We start from the raw sequence: 21,926 nt of genomic DNA on the forward strand, positions 1-21,926 counted from the left end.
AAGTCCTAGAACCTCACCTCATATTACCATTAACTTATTGTGCCTTACTCCTACCATATCAATCACAATGGGAAACTCAATCTACCCGTGGCGGCTTGGGCAAGTAGTATTAGCAGGTAAGGGTGCCTACAAGGGATTTACTTCAGTAAATATTTCACTTAATTTGTCCGTACAATCTGGACAGGCTATCTAAATTTGCTTGTCTCTAAACGTTTGTATCAAATGATAACACTCACAGTCATTTCAACATGTATTAATCTTACATACCTGGAATATAAAGATAAACACACTGGTGTATATTTCGAAAAGCGTTTTATAGTATTGCAAAAAAGGTTTTATAAAAGGGGGTACAAAATCATTTTATAACACAATGGGACCGTAAGTTTCAATTATACACAAATGAATGTTCTTCCTAGTGACTATTGTGGCCACCTTTTCTAAAATAAATTATACATTGATAGAGGAGAAAAAGGTGTAATTGTCGACGTTTGGGTCTAATTGAGGCTTGTGTCCACTAGACCATCTTCAGGACTTTGAATAAAAAAATGTTTGACCCTTCAATAATTGTACAGGGATGCTTAACAGTCCAAATGGGATGGGAGTGTATCGACCATATGTGTCATGTGCATAGCTGGAAATCAAGGTAGATGTAAATACCTCTATACAGTCATATTAATTATTGCTTTTCGGGCAAAAACAAAATGCTTTTAAGGCCAACATTGGTTCGGAGAAATATATAGAAAAACCTCGATATGCTTCTAATATAAGTCGATAGATTTGCAGACTTGGAATCGGTATTTAAAACCACATCCACTGTATATTAATAAACAGATTTGGACCTCTGTATTGGGAGAAACATAGGCACGATCCCGTCGATGGTTATAACATACACTATACCATCAAGACTGGAAAGAGAGTTGTGTGGAATGTTTCCAGTTTTTCGTTATTTGTTGGAAAGCAATTGCAATTAATAAATCCACACTGTTCATGTTATGAGAGAGGGTTTGCCAATGATCAGATAATGTACCTAAAAAGATAGCTTCAGTGGAAAGGTGGAAACAAGTATGACACATGGTATTAATGTGAGACCATGCTTTCAACCAGAACTGATGTGTAAAAGGTCAAGAAAAGAGCATGTGGAATAAGTCTGCATGAGAAGCATTACAAGACCAGCAAACTGAGGGAAGTGAGGGTTGAAATTTAGATAAGGACATTGGTGTGAACATAAGGCGATTATATAGGAACAAAAGTGTTTGTGTCGTGCTAGCTGATCTTGAGGTTTTGCAGAGTTTCAACCACAATGTATCCCAAAGTGTAACAGGCCATGAAGAGTGGAAGTCAGATTCCCATTGGAGTTCTATATGAGCTTTAGGTCTATGCTCATTGGGTGCATTGAGGAATTTGTAAATAGATGAGGCATTAGCTTGGACACTTAAAATGGGGAGAATATTGCGTTGAGGAGATGAGGGGGGGGTGTAGAGGATATTAAAAGTAGTGAATTGGTTATATGTTGAATCAATAAATTAAATTTACCAGAAAAAGATTTTGGTAGTTTATATAGTAATTTTGCATTAGAAAAAGTAAGGAAAGAGTGGTTTGAGTATAAGTGATGGATCCACAATAAATCTATGTCTCGCCAGGCTTTCCAGAAAATAGATTTGCTTTTAATTTTGAAAAGGTAATTATGCCAAATAGATGAGTTAAGAAATCGGTCTTTAGCTGAGAGGTGTGACAACATAAAAGAATGAAATTGTTTGTGAGCAGTATTATGTATAGGTGAAGATAGAAAACATGATTTATGAGTGAAAGTGAGGGATTCATCAAGGGAAAAGGGAGACAAAAAATAATATTCTAGATCTTTCCATAATGGGGAGGGGTTAGGAGTAGAATCATTTAAGGATTGAGAGAGTTTCTTAAGAAGGAAAGCATTAGGGTAGAGTTGAAAATCTGGGAAATTAACTCCACCCTGCGATTTGGGATGTTTTAAATTAATTAAAGACATACGTGGTTCTTTCTTGTTCCATAAAAATATTGATAAGATAGAATTAATCATTTTGAAGAAGTATGCAGGAAGGTTAAGAAGGATAGCCGAAATCATGTAAAAAATAATGGAAGCAAGCATCATTTAATGGTATCAAGTCTGCCCCACCAGGATAAGCATAAAGGGTGCCATTTGGAAGTAGAAGTAGATAAAGTAGATAAGAGATGGGTCATATTAAGGGAAAGTGTTTGTTTAACAGAGGAAGCAAACCAAAGACCTAAATATTACATTTTTGGGGAATTCCATGAAAAATTAGTAGAAATAAATGGTAGGATTTCACATTTATCATGGTTTAGTTTGTAACAGCAAAGTAAAGAAAAAATATTGACTTCTGCAATGAAAGCTGGAATGGAGTATTCTGGTTTGGATAAAAATAATAGAATTTCATCTGCACAGACACTCATTTTAACATGAAGTTTATCATGTTGGAGTCCATGTATGTTAGAATTTTGTTTAATTTTAGCTAGAAATGGTTCTAGTGCGAGAATGAAAAGAAGAGGGGAAAGAGGGCATCCTTGGCAAACTCCTCTCTGTAACGTAAATGAGTTAGAAAAAGAACCATTAGCAAAAACGAAGGCTTTAGGTGAGGTGTATAATAAAGAAATATAAGAAATAAATTTGGGACCGAAGCCAAACCAAGATAAAGTATGAAAAATAAATGATCAGTCCATATGGTCAAAAGCTTTCTCTGCATCTAAAGAGATGGCTACAAGTGAATGGGGATATTTATTAGATTTATGTAATATATTAAAGAAAGTCTGGGTATTATCCAAGATATTCCGTCCTTTAATAAAGCCAGATTGTTCTTTACAAATGATGGATTCCAAGAAAGGCTCTAATCGAAGAGCACGAATTTTAGCAAATATTTTATGATCAGAATTGATTAATGATATTGGTCTGTAATTTTTATAAAAATGAAGATCTTTCCCTTCTTTCGGGATTAAACAAATTAGAACATTTTGAAAGGTGCCGGAGGATGTATTAGAAGAGATAAAATGTAAATACAGTGAGAGGAGTTAAGGGAGAATGGCTTTGGAAAAATGGGATTACAATTCCACAGGGAATCCATCCGGGCCAGGTGCTTTCCCCATCTTAAGAAGTTTTATAGCCTGAGAAATATCTTTGATGGTGATATCTTGTTCTAATGGAGAAAAATCAATATCTGAGGGAAATTGCTTTCGTATGGAAGCAAGGTAAGTTTGTATATCTATTCTGGAGAAGATTCAAGAGTATAAAGGGTGGTATAGTATTTTTTTTAATTCCTCTAGAATCTCTTGCTGTTTAGTTATGGGGACAGAGGCAGAATTTAATATATATTCAATATTGGAGCGATCTTTTTTAATTTTGAGATACGAAGCAAGGAGCTTGCCCGCTTTGTTTTGACCAACGTAGTAACGGGCACTGCCTTGAAGAAGGTAGGGGGGAAGCACTCTCTGTGGATCATTTATTATATTTACATTTTTCTTTGATTAGATTATTGAGGTCCACTATAGAGTTGGTTGATGTTTATAGGGATTCTAATACTTTAATAGATTTAAGAAGTTTGTTTGCTTTATAGGAATGTTGACATTTCTTTTTAGCAACATAAAAAATAATGAAATCTCTGGCTGAAGCTTTAAAGGAGTCCCAAACAATAGAAGAGGAAGAAACAAAGGATACATTATGTTTAAAAAAGTCATTAATGAAATCTTCAAAAGAGGAAGTAAAAGATTAGTCGGCTAATAAAAAAGTATTAAAGCGCCATCTTTAATTTGAGTTAGTAATTGGAAGTAGTTCTAGGTCTAATTTAACAGGAGTGTGATCAGAGATCACAATGGAGCCTAAGTCTCATTGTAAAATAGATTGTGTTAGAGCGTTTGAGACAAATAAATATTCTATGCATGATTGTGAAAGGTGTGTGGAGGAGAAAAAAGTGTACTTACGAAGTTGTGGGTGGCAGAGTCTCCAGGAGTCAATGAGGAATCTATGAGAGATGAGCTTGGTAAAGTGTTGATGCATGCATGAAGGAATAAAACATGCTTTAGATGTACGATCAATATAAGGGTCAACAATGAAATTACAATCCCCACCGAAAATTACATATGGTGTATCAATGGACATCAAAAGGGAAGACATGTGTGGCCAAAAAGTATTATCAGGCTTAGTAGGTGCATATATATTAAAAAAAGTAACAGGTATATCATTAATTTTAAGATGAACAGTTAGCCATTGACCATCAATATCTGAGTCTTGACAAAGAAAATAAACTTTGAGTTTTTTATGAATAAGAATTACAGTACCATTTATTTTACAAGTGCCTGGAGAAGAAAAACACATGTCCTACCCATTGGCTCTTAAGTTTAAGAGCTTCTGAAGCTATTAAATGGGATTCCTGTAGGAACATAATATCTGATTTAAGATTAGATAAGTGGGAAAGTACTAGTTGTCCTTTAATAGGTGTACCCAAAGCTTTAACATTCCACGAGGAAACACGCAACGTCATTAATCAATCATATACAATAGAACTATTCACATATTACAGCAAAAACGCAAATATAATAAACAATTCATAATACATAGAGAGAAAAGTATAGTAACAAGCTTTTCAATACGAAAGTTAGAAACAGAGAGAAAATGATGTTGAAATAGAAAAAGGTAAGGAAAAGAGGAAAGGGGACAAAGGAGAGAGATAGGAAAGGATAGAGGAAGTAAATATAGAACAAAGGTGGAAGGAGAACAAAAAAACATACCAAAGACTCAAACATGGGTGGAGGGTGTTGAGGCAACAGGACTAGAGGACGAAACCAGCAAAACATCCCTAAGGGAAATCACGAGGCGCCACATGGTCTAGATGATATTAAACAATGGAGGATAAGAACAGGACGACTCCTGAAAGGGAAGACATATGAAAAAGGAAAAAATGTGTTCAATCATAAACAAGGAAGACATGAGATAAATACATGACTACAATATTTAAAACAGAAAAAAATAATATGGTTCTCAGGAGGAGGACGATCTTGCAAAATCCATAGTTTCTTCTCTGCAGTTCTAAAGAAAACGTTGGAGCAAAGCTGGATCCTCATTTGTGGTTGTTTTATTTGTATAAGTCACTTTAAAGAGACAAGGGTGTATCAAACCAAATCTGGCATTCAAATCTCGTAGCGTTGGTTGCACTGCAAGAAATCTTTTCCTTTTATCGGCAGTGGTTTTGTCATAATCTTGTGAGAAAAATATTTGTGAACGTTGCCAGGAAATACGACGTATGATTTTGGCTGCCTGCAAAACTTTTAACAAGTCAGTATATTCCAAGAAGTAGAGTATTACACCTCATGGTTTGAGTTGAGATGAAGAAGTAGAAGGATGACGGCCTAATCTGTGAGCTCTTTGTATGTTCAATGGAGGAGATTTTGGAATGTCAAGCAATTGTGGGAGAAAAGACGGAAAGAAGGCTAAAGGTTTGGATCCTTGCAATCCTTCAGATAAACCATAAATACGTAGATTGTTACGCCTACTACAATTCGAAAGATTTTCAACGTGTTTCTGAAGTTGTAAAATGTCTGCCTTCATAGGGGGAATTTCCTGTGAGGAGATTTGTAGTGACTCAATGTGATTTTCCACAGAAGTGATTTTACCTTGAAGTGAAAACCAATTATCTTCCAAGCCTTGTAAACGAGTGTTCATTTCCTCCATGTAAGGTTTAAGAGCCCGTATTTCATTTAGGAGTAGTTCTATTGATGGAGGTGGAGGAGAGATAGTAGGTTTAGGAGGATCTTTTTTGGCTCATTTGACAGTGGGTAGTAATGATGAAGTATTTGTTTTAGGTGTATTTTTAACGTGGACTTGAGAGGAAGGAGATCCAGAAGCGGGAACAAGGGAGGACATGTTGGAATACGTTTCGGTGAGATGAGATATACTAGTTTGCGAGTCTTCCATGTCGTCTTGTAGGACAGAAAAGGGGTTAGAAGTATTCACTATGGTAGATTTCGAGAGAGAAGTTGACAAGTTAGATAAAACATTGCCTCATCCACCTCTGGTTCTCCCCATAGACATGAGAGAAAAATACAGACAAGGAACTGCAGGATACGATGCCAAAAACTCACAATGAAAGTGCAGATATATCAGAATGACCAGAGTGGAAATAGTAGCACTATATATAAGTTAGTAGCTAAATCATGAGAAAAAGTCCAGCACTTAAAATATAGTTGATGTTGGAGAAATACTTGTAACTACAAGATAAGAGGCGTATAGCAGAGTTCAAATTATTATTGAATAAATAAATAGGAGGAAAAACACCACTTCCAGGATGTGAAACCAAAAAGATTCCCACACAAAGCTGCATTTTGCTGATGAGAAACCACTGCGTGAGGCAAGCACTCAGAAGATCATAAAATGGCAGTCGCATCCCAGTCACAGAGTGCACCGTGTGTGAAAGCGGATTTTTAGAAGTAATGTGGGTTTAACAGCGCATAAATGAGGAGTCTCTTCCTAAACAGTATATATTCCATTCAGAGCTGCATTTTATATGAGGGAAGACCGCTGCATGGGTGAAGACGTTGACAAGATGAATAGTTTCAGTCCATTCATGAAGCTTGCCACATGTCACAGGAAATTCCAGAAGGAAAGTGAACTTACCGCTGCAAAATCAAAGGTGTTCTCCAATGCAGTGGCGGTTTATTTAAAATGGCATTTATGTTTGGGGAAACCGCTGCACAAAGCAAAACGCTAGGGAGAACACAAAATGGTGGCTGCGGTCCATTCACGGAGCACGCCACATATCAAAAGCCGATTCTGAGGGAATGCGGGCTTACCGCCGCGAAACAACGACATCTTCCAATGTGTTATAAGAACCACTGACAAGTTCTATATTCAGGACTTGTTGTGAGATCGCTCCATTTGCTGAAATTCACCGGCTACTCCGACCTCAGCCCGGAGCAGTATCAGCTGGCCCCCATCTTTGTCGGCGCTCAAGCCACGCCCCCGAGTTGGTGATATTTAGTGCCCCAGGAAATACGGGGTGTGTTAAATAAGTCACGCTTCGGGAAATTACAGCAGGTCAAAACCACAGAGATCTAACAGGGAAAAACAGTATGCTAGTTACTGAGACATATGGATTCTGGTTTAGTAAGCACCAAGGTCTGCATGTTATACCCCAACAAACTCAGAATAGATGTAATGCAGGCACCTAATAAATCTCGAATCCGGGGGGGGGGGGGACACATTTTATGAGGTGTGACACAAAACAACTCAATCCAACAAACTTGGAAAGAGGCCCAGAATGTGGGACACCCTAACAAAATAGAGGAGGGACTAATTACCATAGGCAGCATGTATTGACGACACATGAAGTGACATTATGGGAAATCATGTCAAAGGAAGGGATAGCATATTCTTCACTTTAAAGGGAATGGGTCTCAGGGGCTGATTCACAGAATTAATCTGAGACAAAATCCTAAACTTTATACTGTTGGTATTCACAGAAGACATTTAGTTGTAGTAAAGTTAGGACTACTAACTTTACTACTACTAAATGCCTTCTGTGAATACCAAAAGTAGTAAATGTAGGAGTTAGTCTCAAGTTAGTAGTAGTAAAGTTAGTAGTCCTAACTTTACTACTACTAAATGCCTTCTGTGAATAGCAAAAGTAGTAAGTTTAGGATTTTGTCTCAAGTTATTAGTAGTAAAGTTAGTAGTCCTAACTTTACTACTACTAAATGCCTTCTGTGAATACCAAAAGTAGTAAATTCAGGATTTTGTCTCAGATTAGTTCTGTGAATCAGCCCCTTCGTCTTTATGGACCAATAGGAGATAAATTATTTGCCATATAGGATAAATTAATCTTAGACTCTATTCATAATCGGTGTATTCACATGTAAACTACATATGCATGTCTCTACTTGCTTGAATGGCTTTTGGCAACACACAAACTAACATTTAAATACTAATGCATGCATTCATAAACATTAATCATTTACACATACATTAAAAGGCAGAGATTGCTTAAGAACCAATGCATGCTCAAAAATGTCATCTATATTTAGAACTCATCAAATTGACACCAGAGATACCTTACCAATATAATTATTTGTTGCAGATCAAAACTGTGGCACTGTGTAGTACGATTTATTGCCACATCAGTGCTTTACAGAAACGACAGATACATTATTGCACAAATTTGTGTTCTACACCATTAACATACACTTTTAAATGACCTTATTAGCCCATTTTCCAAAATTGGCTCCCTCTGGAGTGCAAATGCTCATCTTATAAATGCTGATTGCATGGAGTGTGGTGCCTAACAGGTGCAAATTTGCACCTGATTCAGAGTTGAGAACTTGGAAGGATGGATAACACACAAAATGAATGTGTTTTCCCCTGTTCCAAGGTACACAACCTCATTGTTGGTACTATTTGCCTTATGAATGCCACCATGTTTTTCCAGACAAAACTCATAGGTGCACAATTTGCACCTGGCTTTTAATCCCATTTCCAGCACAGACACCTGTGGGCACCAGACTTGAGATTCCCACCTGATTTGTATTCAGAAAGTATTTCGGCTCACGTTTTGGGCACTGTGGCTATGAGCCGCTGCACTGTCCACCTCTGCTTTATTGAGATGAGGTTGAAAGTCTCTCTGGCGAGACGAACAGTTTGGAGCCATATATACTTTGGAGGAACTAACACAACTCAGTGCGCGTGAATTGTGTTAGTTCCTCCATAGTATATATAGTATGTTGTCCTAGTTTACCAGCTGTGGCACCTCCTTGACTTTGGGGGTCCCTAGGGGGATATCCATCCCTGGATCACTTTCCTTGCCCTCAAGCCACCCCCCTAACTGACTGGGACCAAGGACTACATCAAAAATGTAGACCTCAGCAGGGAGTGCATTAACCATCCCAGCTTACTTTCTGGAATGACCAACATCAATCAGGTAACACACAGATATCCAATTGGGTTGCCTACATGCAGTTCAGTCACTTGAGGTTAGGATTTGTGCAGATGAATGCAGCTTACAGTGAAAAGAGGTTTCTAGAAAGGCTCGTAGGGCTGTGACTAAGTTGGTCTCATTTTGCAAGAGAACAGCTTTAGCGAGATAAGTACCTTGAAAATGAGAATGGCCGAGCAGCCAAAGACAGCAATATACTGAGGGACACCCTCACTCGCCTCTACCCGGGGATCGATGATTGGGACCCATTTGTAGATGCGCAGGGAGGTGTCTCCCGCTGTAACCCAGCGCTTCTCCCTGGAGAGAGCAAGAGGCAGGTCAGACGCAAAACAGACGCAACTCTGACATGAAGGTCACGTGCACCAGCAGTGGCGTCACTAGGGTTGGTGTCACCCGGTGCGGGTAACTCATGGTGTCACCCCCTCACGACTTACCGCATGGACCTCCTCCGTTCCGAGTCCGCCAGTGGACACAGTTGGCAAATATGGGACCATACAGAATCCTTAGTAACGTTTGTAAATGTAGGTCCTATATTTACAAAATGTGCCTGTTAACAACGGTGTGATAATGACTCATTAATCAGGTTGTACAGTGGGCTACCTGCTAGTTCACAGTTTATTTGAATTTATAATATCATAAGTATGGTACTTTTTACTGGTGTGGTGTTCCCACTATCCAGCAACACGATATATCAGTGGTCGAAGTGGGGGAAAAAAAGTAGGGGAACTGTGGGCGGAAAATCAGAGGGTGGGAATAACCCAAGGATTGGATAAGTGGGCAGAGCCAGAGGCGTGGCCAGAATGCGCAAACTTCCCAATTTTTGGTATTTGTTTGGTTTCACTGCCCAGTTTTATCAACCAATGGATACACATGATTATTTAAGGTTATAATGAGTTATTGACAGTAAAATGTATACAAAGTGGGATATGCTTCTAATCACAGAATGTTCCCAAATACGATAAAATGTGGAAGCACAAGCCATTTGTCTCCGAGCCATGGAGTTTCTGTCATCAGCACTTCTCCCTTTTCCAAAACAGCAGTTCAAACATGAATGGCTAAAAATCCTAGTTTGCAAATGTTTTCTAAATAATAATGGCTGTGCCATATTTGCCTCATAATGCAAGATCTGCAGTATGATCTGACCATTTAAACTAATAAATTGTTTGTAGCTCAAACGTATCAAAAGTTAATAAAAAATGTGACTTGTGTTGCTGCGGAGTAGATGACAGTTAATAGCTCACTGTTCTATGTTAGGATTTTAACTTATAAACTGCAAGTAACAAAAGGATCTCTCTGACAAAAGCAGTAGCCCTCTGGCCTATTTACATTATGTGCACTTTGTGATCTGCATGGTACATGTTCTTTGCAGCAGGTACATTAACCCTCTGAGCTACCTTTCCATGAGTCATCATGACATTTTTATTGTTACTGAAAATTACTGGAGGCCAGGAAGGAGGCAGCAAGTGCTTTTAAAACCATAATATACTCGCAAAAATGATGCCTCCACCTAAAGTCAGCACCTGGTGCGGTCACACCGGTTGCACCGTCCTAGAGCTGGCCCTTCTCAAGGGCCCTGTGATCTCAGTGACAGGGTCACTGTTGTTCTAGGGTGTACTGCTTCATAGGCCTGCCCGCAAGACCCTAGCATGACAAGTGTAGGTTAACCTTCAAGGCTTGTCTACCACTATTCATACTGAAGTTCACCTCCAGTCTTGCGGGCCCCCCTCCTTAACTGGAAATACAACGCATGATGCCAAAGGGAAGTGGGTGAGTAAATGTATGTGTTGAGCAATTATGGAGCAATCATGGATATCCAATTTGAAGCTAAGGGCCAGGATGGGGTGACTTGACTGCGTCTCACCAGGTGCTGTTACCCAGAATCCCTTGCAAACCTCAAAAATTGCCAAAAAAAACCCAAATTTTCCCCATATTTCTGTGGTGGAAAGTTCTGGAATCTACTTGGATCCCCAAATTTCCACCCACCCAGTGTTCCCCAAAGTCTTCCGAGAAAAATGGTACCTCACTTGTGTGGGTCGACCTAGTGCCCGCGACAGGAAACGGCGCAAAACGCAACGTGGACACACCTCAATTTCGCGGTGAAAAATTACCCTTTTTTGGCAAAGTGCCTAGCTGTAGTTTTCTTACTCTGCGTTAGGGAGGCATTCCATGGGCGCTGCAGTGGGTTTTCCACACAACACCCATGGATGTTGATGCTTTCCCATATTTACTAAACCGTGAAAACCTGGGGATGCCTCAAAACCTTACACCTCACTCAAAATATCGAACGCAAAAATAAAGAAAACAATAATATAGAATATATTAGACTTGGCATCAGGGTGTATCCTTATGCCTCCACGTGAATTGTTGTATTTAGTTGTCTGCAGGACTATTTGAAAACAATACCCTCTCTGTTTGCTTGTGCTGGCTCCCTTCTGTGTGTCTCACGCTAATGTGCTAACGCTGCACATGTTAGCACATTAAATGGTGACTTTATAGCTTTACACTTGTTTGTTCACTCCTTTTTTGGGCATATGTATCACATTGTAAATGTGCTCTTGGGTGTTCAGTTTTCCTTTTCAAATTCCTATTGAACTTGGGTCCCCAACTTTCTTAGCTTGCATCATATAGCACGTTCAACCGCTAGAGAGCACTGTGAGAGAAGTGCATAAAGCTCTTAAAGGGAGAAAGGGGCACTAAAAGATCTACCCCAGGAAATACAATATCAAGGTCCCATAGAACGAATACCCCAAAAAGAGAAGGCCCTACATTTTTATTATTATAAAACACTCCTAAAATCTACTGTGGTCACCAAAGCCCTATCTGACCCTTACTTAACCCCTTCGCTGCTGCGGACATTCCGCTGCAGCGCTGGGGGGGGCAGGGGGGCAGCGCGGTGGGCCTGTGCTCATGACGGAGCCGCTCCGTCATGAGCCACAGTTGAGCTGTGCTCATGACGGAACGGTTCCGTCATGACTCCGCCCATTTGCGTTGTCGCCCCGCACAGGCGGGGAAACAGCGCCGCGCAGGCGGAGCGGCCGCCAACAGGATTGTCATGACGGAACCGTTCCGTCATGAGCACACGGCAACCGTGGCTCATGACGGAACGGTTCCGTCATGAGCGGGGAAGGGGTTAAAGACAACCACACACTCTGATTACCTTCATTCAGTCCAAAATGCCATGAACATCTCTAGCACCCCCTCAGTGATGCTCTAGCAACTTCTAATGAAATTGAATATAATGTTGAAATCCAGTTTCCCTAAAAGCAGGGGTGGGGAATTTAGTAAAATATCTACTTGTCCATGGGACAGGGAGCTTCATAAATCTACATGTCCTGTACAAAATCCACTTGTCCCTTTGGTGCCTTGATGTGCACCGTCAAATAATGGCAGCAATCATAGAAGAGCTCGGATAATAGCCTCTCTGGTTATGTCAGGCTCATAGTATAGAAGGATTTGAAAACTAGTGATTTCCGTATTTTGCCTCTTTTCTGCAGATCTACACATTCATCATTTCATTCACCCACTTATATCTAACATTTCACCTTTACATTAGCTTCCATTCATTCTTTAATCAGCCTTTCACCATTCTGCTTGTCAATCCATCCATCCATCCGCCCATCCATATTCCAATCTACCCATCCATCCCCAAACATAGCCATCTGTCCATCCTTTCGCTCGCCCATTCTTCCTCTCATCCATCAATTTACCCTTTCACTCATCCATCTTTTCGCTTACTGATCCATCCACCCTGCAACCCATCTATCTTTCCACCCTTTCCTTCATCAACACATCCATCGTCCATCCAACATCTCTGTCACTCATCCACCCTTTCACTCGCATCCATCCTTTCACTCACTCATCCTTACACGTTAATTATGGGCCTTTGTCTGCCGAACTCCAGACAGAAAAGGCTCATCAAGAGCTCCACCCTGCTGTAGCTGCTAAAGCGAGTGGTGCACAACACCCCTGGCCAAACCTATCCTTCCAGCTCCAAATCTATCATTCAAGCTCATCAATCCATCCTTTCGCTCATCCATTCATCCACTTTCACCCCTCCATCCACCTTTTCACTCATATCCATCAACTTTCACTCATCCCTCGATCCAGCCATCCTTGTGCTCTTCCATCTTTCACTCCTCCATCCTCCTTTACACTCCAATCCATCCACCCTTTCACTCATCCCTCCAGCCTTTTGCTCTTCCGTCTTTCACCCCATCCATCCTCCTTTTCACTAAAATCCATCCACCCTTTCACTCATCCCTTCATTCATCCACCCTTTCACTCATCCCTTCATTCATCCATCCTTTTGCTCTTCCGTCTTCACCCAATCCATCCACCCTTTCACTCAAATCCATCCATCCACCCTTTCACTCAAATCCATCCATCCACCGTTTCACCCATCCATCGTTTCACCCATCCATCCATTGTTTCATCCTTCCACCCATCAATCTTCACATCCTTCCACCCACCAATCTTCACATCCTTCCACCCATCAATCTTCACATCCTTCCACCCAGCCCTCCACCTAGCCATCCATCCATCCCTCCACCCAGCCATCCCTTCAGATATCCATCCATCCCTTCAGATATCCATCCATCCATCCCTTCAGATATCCATCCATCCATCCCTTCAGATATCCATCCCTCCCTCCCTCCCTCCATTCCTCCCTCCCTCCCTCCCTTCCTCCCTCCATCCCTCCCTCCCTCTAGCCATCCATCCATCCATCCCTCCCTCCCTCTAGCCATCCATCCAGCCATCCATCCCTCCCTCCACCCAGCCATCCATCCCTCCCTCCCTCCTTCCACCCAGCCATCCCTCCCTCCCTCCTTCCACCCAGCCATCCATCCCTCCCTCCCTCCCTCCACCCAGCCATCCATCCATCCATCCATCCCTCCCTCCCTCCACCCAGCCATCCATCCATCCATCCATCCCTCCCTCCCTCCCTCCCTCCACCCAGCCATCCATCCATCCATCCCTCCACCCAGCCACCCATCCATCAATCCCTCCACCCAGCCATCCATCCCTCCACGCAGCCATCCATCCATCCATCCATCCATCCAACCAGCCATCCTTCCAACCAGCCATCCTTCCAACCAGCCATCCTTCCAACCAGCCATCCTTCCAACCAGCCATCCTTCCACCCAGCCATCCATCCTTCCAACCAGCCAGCCATCCACCCAGCCAGCCACCCATCCTTCCAACCACCCATCCTTCCAACCAGCCATCCTTCCAACCAGCCATCCTTCCAACCAGCCATCCTTCCAACCAGCCATCCTTCCACCCATCCACCCATCCATCCATCCAGCCATTCATCCACCCAGCCATCCATCCACCCAGCCATCCATCCAGCCATCCACCCAGCCATCCATCCTTTCACTCATCCGTCCACTTTCACCCCATCCATTCACCCTTTCACTCATCCATCCACAAACATCTATCCACTTTCACCACATCCATCCATTCACCCTTACACTCATCCATCCATCCTTGCACTCATCCATCCATCCTTGCACTCATCCATCCATCCTGGCACTCATCCATCCATCCTGCTGTTGCTGCTACAGTGGCGTGTTCAGATGCCCCTGGTGCAAGCACAAAGTGAGAGGAGAGGCCCAGTGCAAGGAGAGAAATGATGGTGCGCCTGAGGATTGCATGAATTCCCCATGGGTAAACTAATGAGCTTTAATGTAAGCACTGGATGAGATAAGATATGAGAGGCCAAGGGGAGCGCGGTTAGCAAGTACAGGTACCGGGTGAAATAAGGTGTACAGAAAAAGCAAAGTGCAAAGGAGGGTTGTGCAGGGGCTGCAAGAGAAGAGAAAGCATGGGCTTTACTGTAGGCCCCCGGAGGCGAGGAGGGATCTTGGGGCCGATTTGAGGCTTAAGGGTAAAGCACACAATAAAAGGCAGGGGGTCACAAGGTTAAAGTCAGAGCAGGAGCCAAGAGGCCCAGCCTCTTACATTCCAGTGATGTGTGTGTTCTGGGGCTGCATCTTATGCTGGAAGAAAAGGAAAGGGCCAGAAGAGGGCCTGGAAGTCTCGGGGAGAAAGCAAAATGACTTGACAGTGCTGTGGATTTTTTATATGGAGTTGCAACTTTGAGCTCAGCTCAATCATGTTGTTGTTCTGCTCTGGTGAAATTAAAGTGCAGGCCCCAGCTTTCGAATTGACCCTTTCACTGCCAATAAACTCCCCAGAGCTCCTTATTAACTGGCTGTGACCAAGAGGGTTAAACAGCTGTGTATCAGATTACCGTAAGCCTGTCAACTTGTCCTTTGGACAAGTTAGAAATTAAATCCTCTTGCCCTTGTAAGAAATCTAGATGTCTCGGGCGTCGGGAGATAGGAATTCCCCACCCCTGTAAAAGACTCAGCTTCATGACTACATAATCTGTTTATTGCACCACACGGCTGAGAAAACCTTGCTAATCAAACCGAGAATGTTTTGAGGCCTTCATCAAGCAAACGTAGATGCGGAGGGATGTATACACTCGACCATCCTCTGTGTGTTTCTGGTGGCAGCCTCTCAAGGTCTACCAAGAGGTTGCAACAACAAGTGGTGGAGCCTAGGCAGCTCGAGTGAAGAAAGCCACTGTGACCGATTAGAAAGCCCTAGATGAAAACCTTTACAGACCTGGGATTTCTGCCAGTAGGCCAGAGAGAAGAATAGCATCATTTAGCAGATATGCACGAAATGCACTAAATACACAAAAAATACATATAGCCACATGAAGAAAGCACCATTTCCTTTGAATATTTCCTCCTTCGTCTGGTATGAGACAGTGATTGAAATGGAAATTTACAAATGTAGATACTCACCATCCCAGAGTACCTGTTCACGCCTTAGAAATGCAGGTACCCTCCCAAGAAAAGGACTGAACCATTGCTGAAAGTGCTGGTAGTGCTCCTTTTAAATAGACATTGAAGGTACCCAGCGCCCGAGAGTACCTGTCCTCCTCCCATCCTAATGTAAAGCGCTCTGATATCCCTTGGGATCTTGTTCGCACTATATAAAACTTTATAAATAAATAAATAAATAAAATACCTGCCCATTTAAAGTGCTGGTTTGAGAGCATCTTCACTGTCAAATTGCATCATGGTAGATGTGAAAATCATAAAAAAGAATAAGAAATGAGAGAAAAACTGTTGAAATGGTTTGTTGTATTCAGAAAACATGAGGCACCATATTAAGTTATACCTTTTCTGTATAGTGTGACATTCGCCAAGATAATGTATGTTTGTGATGTTGGGTATCTTGTTTGTGTGTACTGCCATGTCCAGGTTGTGGGCTTGCCAGTGAATGAGGCTCTAAAGGGTACACTGGTCTTGAGAAACTCTTGCCCCACCTTCCCACCCCAATCAACTATGTGAGCGCCACCTATTTTTCAGCCTCAGCTTCTAGGCGGCGATGTCATATTGCAGTCCTTGTTTAAATTCAGTCACTGGTAGGCCATACCCGGTTGACCTACATGTTCTACTGGAGACACAATGCTTCATTTTATCCCAGAGATAGTCTGGTGCCTGTCTATGGAGAATATCTAGATCAGTCAAGTTAACTTGGGCAGATACTGGCCTTAGTTAAGAGGCTACGCAAGGAGATGTGCATTTCTTGATCTTTTTGGCCAGTCCCAGTGCAGTATTGTGCAGCACCTGCCCCGATTTCCAACTTTCATTTCACTTTTACTTCTTCCCTTGCTCCTAGTGTATAAGATGCTTTCCCTGCCTTTAAAAGGCTGCATAGCTTCTGCTCATGTTACCAACCTTAGTTACTGCTGCAGCTGCTGTTTGACCCAGTTGGCATCATTTCACTCATTCAGCAGTATCCCTCCCCACCTTGTGCATGTTAACATTTGGAATACTGAGTCTTCTGTGGTTTCCATGTTTTTGCTGTAAATGCCCACATCGCTGCTTCGCTGCCCTCTCACCATTTTAGTGCAATGTAGATACCTATAATCGAAGCCCCACCACACTCGGATTTACAGAACTATTCTTCATCAAGCAGAACTCAAAAGGCAAGGTTGTGCTTCTTGATAACATGGTACATACTCTGGTGGTTGTTAAACAGTGCCAGTGTCTTCAGAGGTTGTGTCTATGGTTGTTTCTTTGTTAGCCCACATGTCTGAAGCAGTTATTTGAACCTCAGGTATATCACCCAATACCCCCCTTATAGACCAAACTCCATCCAACAGCCTATAAAACGTAAACTCAGACATCACCAGATATCTCAGAGCACTTTATGACTTCGCTAACCCTGCAATACAATAAGCAGAGGGTTTACTAGAAGAGCCAGCAGAGAGGTGAGGGCAGCAAGGAAAGGTGAAGCTTACAGCGGTGAGGAGGATTTCTGGTTTAACCCACCTCCCTTTAACCCCCTAATTTCCAGGTCCCCATTTTGGGCTTTTACGTTCTCACGTTCTTAGATCTGTCATGACAGCGCAGTTGTCTGCAAGACTATTGTTAACCAGTTCTTTAGCATATACTTAGAGTGCTCTTTGGCTCCTTTCCACAAAAGCATTACCCTCTCACCTCACGTTATTGGTTGGTTGGTGTTCCATTCTACCTCCTATTGAATGCTTGCACTGCAACACAAGAGGGACTATTTTACATCCCAAACGTGCACTGACATCACTCATTAAATACAATATCTCATAGATGTACATTATGCAGAAAAAGGGTTCTTGAATATTATTTGTTCCTTTCCCACCAGCAAATTACTGTTAAATGTTTTTGGCAACTCTAAATACAAACCAGACCTTTTGACTTAATCCGATTGGTTTCTATTTTCTTCGGTCTGAAAATCTGTGTCTTTTATTACTCTCAATCCCTCCCTCCTTGAGCTGTTCTACCCTTTTCCCATAAGGATCACTTCCTCTGCTTTCTTTCGTGATTACCTTCCCAATATTCTCTCCCTCTCTTCTCCCTTGCTCTCCGTTAGCCCAGACTATCTTCTCATTTTAGCTTTTCTTTTCCACAACCTCTTCTTTTTCGGACCCCTCCCTCTCGGTTCTCCCCTCTCCCTGCTTTCCCTCTTTCTCTCCCGCTCTTTTGTGAACCTGTCTCGGATTTCTTGTCACCTTTCCAGATCCACGTAGGCTTCTGGAAAGAGTGACCCAAGCAGCGCGGCCTACTCCTCGCAAAACAGCCCCGATAGAAAAGGCAGTTAATTGCCCTGTTTATCTTTCTCCCTTAGGGACGGTGGGCCGTTGGGACAGGAAATTGCTGCAAATATAGTGCGCCTCAGTTTGAAGGGCAGGCAGGGGGCTCTCACCAACATCAGCGCATTTCAACCAGGTAACTGCCACTCACCTGAGTTGGTGGCAGACAGCGGGTGGGGGGGACTACCTCGGTCGGCGCTCGGCGGCTAGCCCACTTAAACCAGGCTCCGCTCCTGTCCTGCTTGGAATAAAATTTAATTATAGGCGCGGTGACGGTCGACCTGAGACGGAACGACCTCCTCCTCGTCCCTCGTAATGCCAAGTGCGTACTTGGGGCCCCCAATGCGCATGCGGGATTCCCGTATTCAAACCACATCACTGCACCCCTCTAGTGACGACGTGACGTCACTGCCGTGGCGCGCAGACACGGCGGAGGAGGAGACAGTGCGCGCTGCGCACAGGCACCTCCTCGCTCCTCCTGCTGCATACAGTCTGCACCACAGTGACCGGCCCTTTGGTGTCACCCCGCGTAAGGGCAGGGGCAGCCTTAGGCATGTGCAAGCTGTGCACCTGCACAGGGCCACCAAACCCCAGGGGCCACCACGAGGAATCGGATACAATACATATTCGTGGCGGCCCCTGGCAGGGATTTGACGCATGAACGACTGAGGCGTGCTAAATCCAATGTGATGCACGCTGAATGGTTGTTCTTATACTCTTTTCCTTTCTAACCCAGTCTCGTCTTTGTGTGGGGTCGGCCTTGTTTCGGGCTCTTCTGGTAGGTCTTGTGCAGAACTTTTTTTCCAGGAGAATCGAGCTTGTTTTAATAGTCCAGATCTGGCACCTCCGGAGGCTCGCATGCGTGCGCATGCGCAGTGCCCGCGAGTCCTGCAGCGAAGGGGTTACAGAAGCACCACGCATCACTGGCGGCAGGAGGGGTGGCAGCACCCGTGCCCGCCGTGCAGTGAGCAGCACCAAGACCGACCGAGGCCATGCACCGGCGCGCCTAGAGACCCTGGGCAAGAAAGGCCGCCTTGCAGAGGATAGCATGCCAGTGTGCAACCTTTGGTGCCAGCTGCGAGGTGAGCAGCCCGAGGGTCAGGGCATGGGGAGGGGGAGTGAGGAGGTCAGCGTGTGCCACTGCAGAGTGAACCCGAGGGAAGGTGAGCCATTGGACGAGGGTGTGGGGAGCCCTGGGGAGGAGGGCAGATCAGGCGTAGGAATGTATCCCAGCCCGTGGGGGTGAGGAGCCGGGGGCGTGGGGAAGGTTGGGTGAGGATGTTATTGTAGATGGTGTATGCTTTGGGTCTGGGTGGAGGTAAGCCATGTGAGGTGGCGAGCTGGAGGTATTCTGGTGGTCATGGGAAGGGAGAGCATGATGAATCGTGAGAGAGAGCCTCTCTCTCACGATTCATCTCTGAGAGGGCGCGGGTCGGAGAGGTGGTCACCGTGCGCCAGGGGTAGGGAGTGGTACAGATCGGCGCTGTATGTTGAGGGAAGAGTGAGTCAGGAGTGCAGGGGCGGAGTTTACTTGTGGCTGAGGGGAGGCATGGTGACCTTTGGAGGTGTAACTTGGGAGGCACGGTCGTATTGGGGGAAGAGGAGAGCAGGGTACGAGGTGTTAGACGTAATGTTAAGGATTCATTAAAATGATTACAATTACTTATCAACAATCATGAAAACAGAGTATGAAGTTGATACTTGTGATCTAATGAGTGGATCTGCCTGCACAAATCTTTTAAAACATCGAGTGTTCAAATGTACTTGGCATTTGGTTATGTCTGTTTATATGGTGTTGAGGCAGACATGAAATGCAAGCACCTATGGATGGACGTCTGGAATAGGATGGCAGTGCCTACCCATGTTAACTCAATCTAATGCCCTTTTGCAGAGACCTTGGTAGGAGACTGGCTTCTTGATCATTTCTTTAATTACATTCCAGTGCTTGTCATGTGACTAGCAGAGAAAACTAGTTTAACTAGTCCTCAGTTTGCAATTGGTGAAGCAGCCTTCTCTGTCCATACTAGGGGCATAGTTGCCATTGGTTCAGCAAGTACAGTGGTACTGAGACCCAAAACCCTCAGGGGCCCATTGAACCCTGATAATTGCTATATTTTACTTCCTGAGCAGCAGCCAAAGGGGCCATTTTCCTTGCTTATGCCACGGCCCATGGGGTCGTTGGTACGCTGTGCTAGTGATTCGTACGTCTGCTTGAAAGTTGTCTCCTGACTGGATGTTCCTTGCACATTAATTTTGCTTCAGTGAACCTCTAGTGCCTTTTCATAGCCTTAGGACTCACTGTAATTAATCCTTGTTTAATAGGTGCACTGAAAGCGAGCAGAACTGGTTGCTGGAATATGGCACTATACAAGAAACCTTAATTAAATATATTGTATTTTGTCTTTTGACAATGTGGTAAAGTGGACGAGTCTTTGGTTACCTGTAGGCTGTCTTCAGGATCAGTTAGTGACGTACTGAGACAGGTCTCTGTGTGCCATGATTTCAAGGTAGCTTACTCTCTTCCTGCTAAGGTCACTTCCCAAATAGATCATGAACTATTCTCCAGGCTCAACTGTTCTCAGTGGCCTGAGAAAACAGACCTTGTATGCCAAGTCACATGATCTACCCTATAGTTTTATAACACTCTTCAAATAAACCTTCCATATGTGGCTAGTCCTCATAATGTGTCATACATGTAGTGGGAAGGGTAATTACTATCAATCAGTCAGGGTTTGTAAAGCTCAGCTGCTTCACACATAAGGGTCTCAAGGCGGTGTGGGATTCATGCTGCTGGATCATGCTGCTTGTTGGTTGAACAGCGAGGTCTTGTGGTCCTTCCTGAACTGCTGGAGCGATGGTGAGGCTCTGAGGTGCAGGGGGAGGGGTTTCAGGTCTTCACTGCCAGGTGGGAGAAGTAGCGGCCTCCACTGTTTTATCAGCGGCTGCATTGGGTGGCTGCTAGGGAGATGGTTCTGGAACATATTTTCCTGGTAGGTTGGTGGAAATTCACTCGTTCATTGAGGTATGCTGGTCCTTTAATGTGTAGTCTAGGGAAGACATGGCTTGGCAGTTCGGGCTGGACTGTTCCCATGAGGCACAGGGTCAAGGCTGATTTGCATATGGCCATGTCTGAACTGGGGTTGTGTGGTGAGCAAAAAAAGGATGGATTTAGGCCCAGATCTCTGTACTGGGGTGAATGTATGACATTGTACTGCATTCTGTCCATCAACTGTTGTTTTTGCAAGAAAATAAAAATGACACATCAAAATCTTTCAGCAGCCGCCACTGCTGATGGTCTTCTTTTTTTCCCTACCCACTGCTAGCCTCGCCCGCTGCATTGCAAGTAAAATGAAGAGAATTCGAGTACACAAATCTGGTTATTCGAAACGAAAGAGAAAGGTGGCTCAACAGGCTTTCGTAGTGTCACAGGAAGGAGCAATCCTGACCTTTATCACCCAAGGGAAACCTAAAGATGGAGAATCCTCTGGCCAGAGTACTGCTGATGCACTAGGTAAAACAGGCGCTGACGACCATAAAGAAGAACAAAAAAATGATGATATCCATGAGCAGAATGATACTAATGAGCAGACCAATGAAAATGAACAAGGTGACTCTGAAATTGATACAAACATGCAGCAATTACCAACTCAGGATGAGGATTATTACAAAAGACCCTCAGACAGAGAAACTGAAACATCATTCATCGGTCCATCAACATCTGGCATTCTGAAGGAGGTTCAGAGTTTACAGACGGATGATGCTGGTATTGAAAAGGAAGCCAAAGAGCAAGACCATGTTACAGACCCGTG

At 43.5% G+C, this 21,926-nt stretch overlaps 1 protein-coding gene across 1 annotated transcript in view; it reads left to right on the plus strand.

Moving 5' to 3' along the window:
- The window catches only part of LOC146830204 (E3 ubiquitin-protein ligase TRIM39-like), a 259,126-nt gene that overhangs the window by 1,075 nt on the left and 236,125 nt on the right, over positions 1-21,926 (plus strand). The window lies entirely within an intron of this gene.

Source organism: Triturus cristatus, chromosome 5_1 (assembly GCF_964204655.1).
Source record: "Triturus cristatus chromosome 5_1, aTriCri1.1, whole genome shotgun sequence".
Classification (NCBI taxonomy): Eukaryota; Metazoa; Chordata; class Amphibia; order Caudata; family Salamandridae; genus Triturus; species Triturus cristatus.